Raw genomic sequence first — 11,372 nt, 5'->3', positions numbered from 1 at the left:
TACTACTAGCACTTGTTTTTAGAGCTCATAGGAGTCGTTGGTGTGACCGAACTGATTGCATACGTCGACGATTGATCAATGCTACCTCATTGATCCTTGTTAATACGAGTGTCAGCTTGCTTATTTGACAGTACAATACTACTCAAAAAAGTTTGGAGTTCTGACACAGGAGCTAGTGACTCCGAGCACGTCACCTTCTCCTAGGTAGCAATCCACGTAGGATAGACCGTGTACCAGACTAGATGAGTTTGAACATGGGCTCCGAGATGTCATTTTCTTTCTGATTTAAATCTGGCGGTTGCGCGCACGCTATGCTACGTAATGAAGTTTCGAAGAGTAGTTTAGCTATCTAGAGGCTGCAATTAATGGTCCTGATGAAGCGAGTGCGAAAGAAAGCTGTCGAAATAAGAATAGTATTCAGATAATTAAGAGAAGAACAACAACTATATACTCCGTTTTCTATTTCTTGTATCTTCCATACCCACCAATACTGTCGAAAATTCTCTGATTATACAAGTATTCCAGATAACCTGTCTTGAAAGAGATATGCTATGCTTGGTGTGGTAACTTGTCGGATGCTTAGTATTACTAAATAACTAGGCGTGGTGAATTTCTTCCATGGCTATTGTACAACACATCGAGCAATCTACCAAACACCAGGGTGAAAGTGGTCCACGGTGAAAAAGACGACCAGAATTCAAACAAATTGGACTAGGCGGACGCGGGATTTGAAAACTTTATCTGTATCCAACATCTACCATAATTATTAGATTGCCTTTTCTATCCCTACGGCTAACCTGGATTGATTCCACGTAGAAGCAATGCTACGAACTTGGAAACCTCGTAGGTAAGAATAAGATGGTTAGGCCAGGCAAAGACCAGAAAAAACTTCCTTTTTACAGAATCATCCAATGTGGCAAACACCATGCCCACAAGAAACATACAGCTGAGAGCAGCACATTGAACCGAAAAGAATGCCCATCAAGAAAACCACGTCACGTCTGTATCACGCTATCAGGAAGCATCTCTCTCAATACGAGTCAATGCTACTACTTCACAAGCAATCAGGTACCAGCAACACACCTCATTTCCTGCAAAGTTCCATTTCCCAGTGCATTACCATACAAAAGAAGCACATCCACAGCCTTCAAGCATTTTCAGCAAGAACGGCAGGAGTTAGAAACAGAGCACCCAAGCATTCAATATGAATTGCCGGAGTTGGCACCAGAAAGCTGACTCATACAACTGTAAATAGATTGCTCGATAAATATCAGTCCCTGTCATCTTTCCTAACATACTATCAAAATTTTGGCAAACCCAACCACCCAAAAGGGCGGAAGAGTTTCGTGGAGACTACGCTCTAGGAAAACGTTAGCCTTTGACACCCTGATCCAACTCACCATGTTGCTCTCCCAATACAATCCCACTCAACTATCCCTTGGCTTTGCTCACACCGTGTTGCAAAAAACTTGGAACGATACTGCTCCACTAGTGATTCATCCACACAGCCTTCCCCTGCAGCTTCTTTCTTCGTCCTTTTTGTAGCCTTTCCTCTCAGATGCTCCAACTGACCATCCTTTCTGTTTTTCCTTTTCTTTGGAGCAGCTGCCTGAACATGCTCACTCGGCACAGCTTGCTGCATCAAATGAAACAGAATTTTTTTTACATTACTTAGCTGCGATAAAATTGGCGCATTTATAGAGTATAATCAAGAAAGAATCCAATAGATCTTACATTCCGAGAAGCCTTTGGAGTTTCATCTGTTTGATGTTGGTTCGACAAAATGGTCCTCTCATTTGACTTCCGTGCTCTTTTTTCAGATCTTTTAGCCTTGCTTTTACCATCCATGGTGCTTTGATTTCCAGCAACTAAAAGATCCTTGGCAGGGCCTTCACTAGAACCGGATGGTTTAGATGGTCTATCATGTGATTTCCGCTTGTTTCCTTTTCTAAATGTCTTTCTGTTATCTCGATGAAGACCATCACCTGCAGATTGATTTTCCAAAGGTCTCTGTTGATCTCCTGCAGCTTCTTCTGACTTCTGACCGCGTTCGTTCCAAATCTTCTGGAGCCTCACCTTTTCAACATCCTCAAGTGCGAACTCCACAATTGGACGACGCTCGGCTCCAAAAGTTTCTGCAAAGAATGAAAATGTTGATAAATGATAACAGGGACCAAGCCTGCTCCACACCAACATGTAAGGAGATGGGTCTCATTGTTTGGAAAAAAAGATTTAATGCACTAACAGTTTATCTTCAATGTTCTTAACAAAACAAAATGGAAATGATATAACCCAGCATTATTGCATAAAACTATTATGGTCAACATAAAACAATAAAGTATATCAAACAGATCATGACTGTACAAGAGTAAAGGTTGGTAAGCATTGCCATATAACAGCAGTATTATAAGACAGACAGTGATGAGACAGTTTTCCATAAGATGATAAGTATCAACATGCGATTTTGGACTGAATATGGTGAACACCCAATATAGCACTTAATAAAGAGCCGTTGCAAAAGCAATTGGCAAAATCAATTCACTGCAGGACACATCAAAAGGTAGCAAGGGAGGGGATAGAGCAATCGACACAATATGACTGCCGTTTGCTCACTTCCGCTCTGGAACATACTCACACTAGTGATTTCCCTATAGTCCAGTATGCGGATGACACAATTTTAATCGTCAAAGCCTGTCAAAGAGAATTAATTTTGCCTAAAAGGTCTTCTTCAGAGTTTCACACAATCCACAGGTTTAAAAGTGAACTATTCAAAATCCTGTGTAGTGCCGATCAATGTTACAAGTGACAAAGCACAACAACTAGCTGGAGTCTTTAGATGTCAAGTAGGTTCCTTGTCATTCACATATCTCGGTCTGCCTCTCGGCACAACAAAGCCAAGAGTTGAGGATCATGCCCCCGTCATGAAGAAAGTTGAAAGAAGAATAACGGCAATATCCTCTATGCTAACCAGCGCTGGCAGACTTACTCTTGTCAACTTTGCTATCTCATCTTTACCTACCTACATCATGTGCACTTTGAAGGTACCAGCCACAATGATTGAAAGTATTAGCAGAGCAAGAAAACATTGCCTATGGAGGGGTTCAGATGACAATGCAAGAGGGAAGTCTCTTGTTGTATGGAAGAAAGCTTGCATTCCAAAACATAAAGGTGGGCTCGGGGTGATTAATCTACGCATACAAAATGAAGCGCTCCTTCTAAAACATCTTCGCAAGTTCTACAACAAGATGGACATACCATGGTAAACATTATCTGGAATACTCACTATGCAAATGGCCAAATCCCCCATGCAACACAAGATAAGGGATCCTTTTGTTGAAGGATATCATGAGCTTTTGTGATTATTTTAGAGGCGTTGCTTCACCCATTGTAGGGTATGGTTCCACTATTTTGTTATGGAATGATGTTTGGAATGGAAGTTATCTCAAGGACAAACTTCCTAGACTATTCTCCTTTGCAAAAAATGAAAATATTTCATTGGCACAATTCATTTCTGATAATTCTCCAAAAATATATTTTCACATACCTCTAACTCAACAAGCTTACACAGAACTACACATTTTGCAAAACAAACTTCAAGAAATTCAACGAGCAAACAGACAAAGACAAATGGCAATATTGTTGGGGAACTATGTATTCTTCAAGCAAATTCTATGCTATTATTCCCTGCAAATCAATCACACCACCGACAACATTCCTATGGATATGGAAATCTAAATGTTGCAAGAAGCTCAAGGTTCACATGTGGCTCCTCTTTATGGATAGACTCAACACTAGAAACCTACTCAAAAGGAAGAACTACAAGATAAAGTGAGACAATTACAACTGTGTCATGTGCAACCACAATGTCAAAAAAACCACCTATCACCTGCTCTTTGAATGCCGATTCAGTGTCAGATGTTGGGATTCACTTGGTATAGCGTGGGGTCACTCTATTAGCTTCTTCCCAATGTTACAGAAGGCAAAAGATGACTTCCAAAATCAGTTCTTCATGGAAATCTTCATAATCTCGACCTGGGAAATCTGGAAGCAAAGAAATGCTCTTATATTTCGGAAAACAAGACCAAGTTTTCAACAGTGAAAAGCAAATTTTGCAGATACTGTAAACTTGCACCTACATAGAATGAGCTCTAACGTCAGCCTCAATGTTTCCTCATGGCTCAGTTCTTTCTTTTATTGCTCTTTGCTCTCTTATAGCTTTCCTAGTTAGCACCTTTTTGTTCAGTCTTAAACTCTCTAACTTTTCCTGTACAGCTGTCTCTCTTTTTACACCTTAATTAATTACCATAGTGAAGGTTTCACTTATTGTATTCCCCTAAAAAAAACTATTCAAGAGTGGAAAGTACCAGGGTTGTTGTTTAGAACCCTTAGAGCAACAAGAGCGTGCTCATGTTCTTCAAAATCAACAAAGGCTACACTGCAGGAATGCTTCTGTACAACAGCCTTGCCTTTCTTTTCATTCTTCAGTATATTCACCTGTTCAAGACAAATGCATAGGCACACGCATTAAAACATACACATAGAAAAAAGAAAGAGAAAAAATTGAATAGAAAACTCCATTAAACCTTCCGGATGACAGGGTTTTGTTTGGTAGCAGGAAATGACTGCTTATCTGCAAAGCTTCTTTACATCATTAATGGTCATAGTCTTGGGCAAACAGTAGATGATAAGCCTTGTTCTGGATACATGGAACTTTGGAGACTGAAGCATCTCTACATTCCTTCTAGCTAACCTAAAACCAGACAAATAAACAAGATAGTGTCTGATCATCGATGTAATATATAACCCAAATGATGCCACGAGCTACAGTTGCAAGTATATCAGAAAACAAATCTGATCATTGATATAATTTATGTTATGCTCGGAGATAGGGATCTGGTCTTCACTAGCAAATTATGGACGGAGCTCTCCCGCTTGTCCGGTGTTTAGTTGCGCCTTAGCTCCACCTTCCACCCGTAGACAGACATTCAGTCGAAAGCAACGAACAGAGTTCTCGGTGTCTACCTCCGCTGCCTTCCGGTGACCGGCCTCGGAGTTGGCTGCGCTGGCTGCCCTGGGCCGAGTTTTGCTACAACTCGTCCTATCAAACGGCCCTGAAGACCACACCCTTCCAGGTGGTGTACGGACGTGACCTGCCACCTCTGCTTCCCTATTGGCCCGGGGCGGCGCGTGTGGTGGCTTTGGACAAACAATTCCATGACCGCGACACATTCCTCGCTGGCATCCGTGAGCGCCTTCTTCAAGCACAAGATCACATGAAACAGAGCCATGACTGTCATCACCGTGCTCTGGAATTCGTGGTGGGTGACTGGGCCTGGCTTCGTCTCCATCAGCGCGCTGCAGCAGGAATTACAGATAAGGCATAGTCAAAGTTGGCTCCTCGGTACTTCGGGCCTTTCCAGGTCGAGGAGCGCATTGGTGCAGTGGCTTACCGCTTGCATCTTCCGCCCAAGGCTCGCATTCACAACGTCTTCCATGTGGTGTTCCTCAAGAAGCATGAAGGAGATCCTCCGGTCTCCATTGTTCCTCTACCTGTCATAGTTCGCGGTCGTGCTGTCCCTACACTGGAGGCTGTTGTGCGTGCTCATCTCAATCGTGGTAATTGAGAGCTCCTTGTCCGGTGGGTGGGTCACAGCGCCGTCGATGCTACTTGGGATCGCTTGGATGCTTTCACCACCGACCATCCAGTGTTCCAGCTCGAGGACGAGCTGTTTTGCCAGGAGGGCGGAAGTGTTGTGGACGCCTTCATCGGTAAAACATATAGGCGCAAGAAGGGAGGCAAGAAATCAGAGATAGGGATTTAGTTTGTTAAGTTCAAATATTGTTCCTTAGTTTGTTAGATTCGGAGATAAGCAGATTGGTTAGTTAATATTAGTAGATTGATTTCCTAAAGTGTGTTAAGTAGCCGACTATTTAATGCCAGGCCAATTTCATCTATGGACAAGCAAGAATTAAACCCTAAAGTTGAGAGCCTCCGAAGAGGGTGAGCCTGTTTACCCTTGCTCTTCCCTTTTTCCTTCGGATCCCATCTACTGCCATATCATTTATAACCTAAATAATGTCAAAAGCTATTGTCGTAAATATACACAACAGCAAAGCTTTCAGTCCAAAGCAAGTTGGGGTTATGGTCACTAATATATCAGTTTTAATATATGTAAGAAATGAAGAATGAAGTGCAGTTGTCTTTCAAGCTTGAACAAAGCATCCGTCCATGAAAAATCATTAACAGGAAGTGATGAGAGCATATTAGCAGATGGACTAGGAACCAATTCTGGCAACTTGGATCAAATCACAGTGTCTTTTGTTCGTGAAGTAAAATGGAAACAAAAGGTAAGGAACAATATTATCAACAGAAAAAATCAACACAGTGCAAATATTGAAAGTAGCTAGAATATGAACAGATGAAATAAGACAAAAGATAAAAATCAACTCTTACCAATTACGTTTGTTCATGTCAGCATCTGATACACCTTCGGCAGCTGGTGTTCCAGCAAGTATTTCACCCTCCTGCTTTAAGACTCAACTTTCATGAACTGAATAATGGAAGAGATTTACTACAGTTCACATGCCAAAAAGTACTGAAGAACTTGCCTTAGCCAAGTATAGTTTCCGTCGATCCTCAACCTCGTTCTTTGCCTTCTCAAGTGCCTTCTTGTGAGCCGAATCCTTGTCCATCGCTTTCATAACATTGAGTTCCCGGTTTTTTATAAAAATTCCTAACCCAGGAGCAGCATTGGCAGCAGAAACTGCTGCATCAGCTGCCTCTGGTGTAGAAAATTTCAGAAAACTAGTCCCTCTAGGTCTCCTGCATAGACAGTGCAAAAACTGTTAGCATCAACAAGTGTGCCAAGTAAATGTTCACTGGTCGATACAACTTGGGAAAAAATGCACAAATAAGTGTTTCTACCCCGATGGTGAAACATACTTTGTGAGTTTATGAAGAACCGGGAAGAAAGATTCAACCTTCCCAAACTGAGAAGCGCGCTGTTACCTCCTCATTACTTAAATCAAAAGGAAGATTGCTAATGAATATAGTCCTATCCAAGTCAGAATCTTTTTTTCTTGGGTTCAGAAGGAGGAACAGTAATTTCGTCATCTGCTACACGTTTGGACTTAGCCAACTTGCCAGATGCAGGTAAATCGGGTTTCTTCTTTTCTGATGTGTCATTTTCTGCTTCAGTGTCTGAAGCAACATCTGAACCCTCAACGCCAGATGGTTCGGACTTCTCCGATGACTTCATCAAATTTTCAAGAATTTTTCTAGAATTATCTACTTCGGATTTGAAATCATCCTCAGATGGATGATTAGAAGTCTCCTGATCAAGTTCAAAGCTCTCATCTTCTCCAACAAGGTTATCTTCAGAGGAATCATCATCACTGCCATTGTCAGATACATTCGCCATCTCTGAAAATACAACACAGCTCATGAGATTGCATCTCCCAAATAGTACACTCTGAAAAACAAGAAGCTCTTGTAGGATTTGTGATGACAGTGTACTAAACAAAATATTTGGTTACAAAACAAGGAACCAGCCTAATTTTTTGTTAAACAAAGGAATATAACCCTATTCCCGAAACCATGTCAAAGATACAACATGATAGCTCGTCAAATATCAAAAGTGAATAATTTAGATGATATTTACTATATCATTCAGGTAAATATAAATCTTGCATTAGCTTCGGGACAACTCTTGACTTTATGTAATTGATAAGCGGATGACTTAAGGAATTAACGAAGGGTGAAGATAACTGGTAAGAAAAGTTTGTATTTACCATTATCCTTAGCATCGGATTTTGCAGCAACAGTGTATACTTTCTTTGAAATAGCCCAATCAACAGCTACAGTTCTCTTCGCAACAACTTTTCCGTTGACATTTTTTATATAGCCTGGTTCAGAAAAAGAATCGCGGCGCATTAGGACTTTAAATGGATTTTTGTACTCCGACATAAGGCACTGACCATACATTTTCTGCATCCTGTTTGCATGTGAAAGATACAAAAGCAAAGCCTTTTGATATCCTGCAAACGACTAGATGTAACTTAGTTATCATACTTGCAAAATTGCTTAATCCACTGAAGGAATAAAAGATTTAATGGAAAACATACCCCTCATCGGACTTATGCGGAATAGACACGTCCCAGACAAACCCTGCCGACCTAAATATATCCATTATCTCCTTTTCTGTAATCTGCAATAATCAAATATGCACATGTAGCTTTTATTTTATGTGCCATATGGCGAGAAAAGATTAGAGGAAGTGATCATTTATTCAAGCACCTTGAATGGCAGGTTCCTGACAATCACTCACCATTTCCTGATCTTTGAACCCTAAAATAGAAAGAAACAAGTTTCAAGCACTTGAAAGCAAATATGGAACAGATATGATGCAAATGGTTGAATAGAACACAATGATAGTGGTTCTACAGATAGCCAACCTTCTATCTTGTGTGCAAAAGAAAAAGGAAACAAAAAGAAGTTAAGAATTAGAGGTTATGTGATATCATGCCAGCTCCTGCTAGCATGGTTACGCCATTACACTAGTAACCACTGTACTACAGTTACAAGCATACATGGAATCAATATTATATGCTGCATATCTCACCCCATTCACAAAACAATGTGATTCTGGGACGATCTTCCCAATCTAAAAGCAAAAAGGAAAAGAAAACGGAAGAAAATATCAAGAATTAAGTTTTGCAAGGGGGCAATGACCTTCTGGGCCTGTAAACTTCCTCTGAGAATTAAGTTTTTCTTGTGATAAATACTACACAACAAACTTCTTGTGTCCACCTCCCTCAATAAAAGGGGGTGGAAAGGAAGTTCAAAATGCTGCCTATGCAATAATCAGGAAGATGTCAATCACATTTTCTTCGGTTGTGTGTTGGCACAATTTGTTTGGAGTGCTCTGAGAGGCATTTTCGGCTGGAATGGGTTCCCGGTCTCGGTAGCCTACTTATGGGTGAGTGGGCTTCCAAAACAGTTTAAAGTCTCTCAAAAGCTGGGTCTATTTTTGTTTGCAGGGATAGCTTGGGCCATTTGGAGGATGCGTAACACGATGGCGATCGAAAAGAAGTTTCCCCACAAGCTTGCTGAAGTGCTGACTCTAGCCGTATCCTTCATGCAGAAATGGAATATCCTCCTCACCGACGATGACAGGGCCACAGCAGACAAGGCATCAACCCAGGTCCGGGAGTGGCTACGGAGCTTTACCCCAGCGGATGGCCCTTTGTCTGATGTCTGTGAAATTTGAGCTAGAATTCATTCCGAGCTTTGTAGATGTCCGCCCTGTATACTTGGGTTTGATGTCTTTTGGATAGTTCGCTGGTTTCCCCAACCTTGTATTTTTCTTCCTTCGCACTTTCTTTCGGTTGACGCTGTTGTCCTGGTTATTGGCTTTCAATATAAGCCGAGACAATCTCTCTTAATAAAAAATATCGAGAATTATAATTTTATGTGAATCTCATGCCAAGTCCTACCAGCATGGTTACACTAGTAGCCACTGTAGTCAGTTACAATCAGACATGGGATGATGGAATCAATGTTCTATCATATGCTGCATATATCACACCATTCACAAAACAATATGATTCTGAGAGGATCTTCCAAATTTGAAGCGAAAGAAAGCAAACTTGTCCTTCAGTCAATTATAAAAAATAGAGTTAACTCATCCCAGGCAATTATAGAACCTCTTATAGTCTACTGAGCAACATAAAACAATGACTAAATCATAACTCTAGAACCTATGTATCCTACTGAGAAAAATAAATGACTACTTAAATTATTATAAGATTTACTAATGCGAAATTGTAGCTAACTAGTTTATTTGAAACTGGATTCAGGAGATCTGTAATGTATGCCGTGTTGAAGATATTCCATCTGGCATAGCAGCAGAAATTTATTTAGACAAGAATTTGATATTGAAACCCATTGTACCACACTTAGACATTTTTAAATATGTCGCTATTTCACATCTTAGTATTTATAGAAGATTTTACAAATGCCGTTGAAATAGAACTAAATACCGAAGTGAATGTACTGGTAAATTAATGCAGGTAACAGAAGAGAGGCGTTAACATATTTCTTAAGCTGCAGAGCAGGAATAAGACAACCAAACTAGATAGCAGGAATAAGGCGATCAAATCATCAAACTAGGTAATGAAGTAATAGCAGAATATGCAGATAAATATAATGGGAAAAGATAGCTAATAGGTCACCTCCCCACCAAGTTGACGAGCCCAGACAACCGCTCCGTTGACCTCCTTACGATGCAAGCATACAACAGAATCCCAAGCTGATTTCACACTTGCAGCGCTCTGGGTTATGGCTGGTGCGAGAAATTTGTCTGCATTGTTGGCTTGAGGTGTGGTTCCAGGCTTCCAGCAAAGTCGGCCTACAGGTTTTTTGCTCCATTGCAACAAGGTGAGGAGTATTTCGGCATGGTGGAGATGGGCAGCTATGTCTTCTGGTATTTCTGTGCTCCTGGTGGATTCCAAAGTCTCCGGTATGGCTGCTTGTTCCTTCCACGGGTGCAGTCCGCCCCCCGGGACTTGTAGGTCGAAGTCTGATGGTGGTGCTTTTTCATTCGATTTCTTGACCTGGTGGCTTACCTTAGCTTCTTGTTGTATGTGTTGGGTGTGTTTTCCTTTTTTTCTCTCTCCTTTTTGTGTAGTGTTGTTTGTTTTTGGATCATTTATTTTGTTATTTCTTAATATAATGACGGGCAGCTCTCCTGTCGGTTCGAGAGAAAAAAATACAGCTATTGTGTCTCCTTTTATGGTTTAAGTTTGAGGACACTTGCAAAGAGTACAGCTAGAGGACAGAAAGTCTCTCCATGTCGTCTCTCTATGTCGTCCCTCAAACCCTCCAACTGCTGTGGTGCTTAGACATTCTGTCCTCCATGTCGTTCCTCCTTTTTATGGTTTCACCTACCTTACCCTCTTCTATTGGTACCAACCCTTAAGTCCAATACTCCATTTACGCAACCATTTTCATCCCTCTCTATTGCTTAAACGATGCTTAGAAGAACTCTTCCCATCAATGCAACAGCGAGGAGGTGGCAAGTTCACATTGCCTCTCCGACCTCGAAGTCTATGTGGAGAACACCACAACAGAATATCTAAGTTTGAGGGCGTCACCCTATGTTCTCTTTCTATGTAGAATCAAATCTTACAATGTTTGAAGTCTATTATAGGCTCTCGAACTTTACCATCGTATCGTGAATATTATTAGAAAAAAAATACTCTAACAAGTAATACAATGATATATGATATGTGTGGTCGTACACCAATGCTGCTGATGATTGTCACATTTTTTTCCCTAAATTACCTAAGATTAAAGTGATCAAAATTAACAC

At 40.9% G+C, this 11,372-nt stretch overlaps 1 pseudogene; it reads right to left on the bottom strand.

Moving 5' to 3' along the window:
- Positions 1 to 1,431: 1,431 nt before the first annotated feature.
- LOC133910805 (uncharacterized) lies at positions 1,432 to 10,918 on the bottom strand (annotated as a pseudogene).
- Between the last annotated feature and the right edge of the window lie 454 nt (positions 10,919 to 11,372).

Source organism: Phragmites australis, chromosome 3 (genome assembly GCF_958298935.1).
Source record: "Phragmites australis chromosome 3, lpPhrAust1.1, whole genome shotgun sequence".
NCBI classification, from domain to species: domain Eukaryota; kingdom Viridiplantae; phylum Streptophyta; class Magnoliopsida; order Poales; family Poaceae; genus Phragmites; species Phragmites australis.
This window is presented reverse-complemented; position numbering and strand designations above follow the sequence as displayed.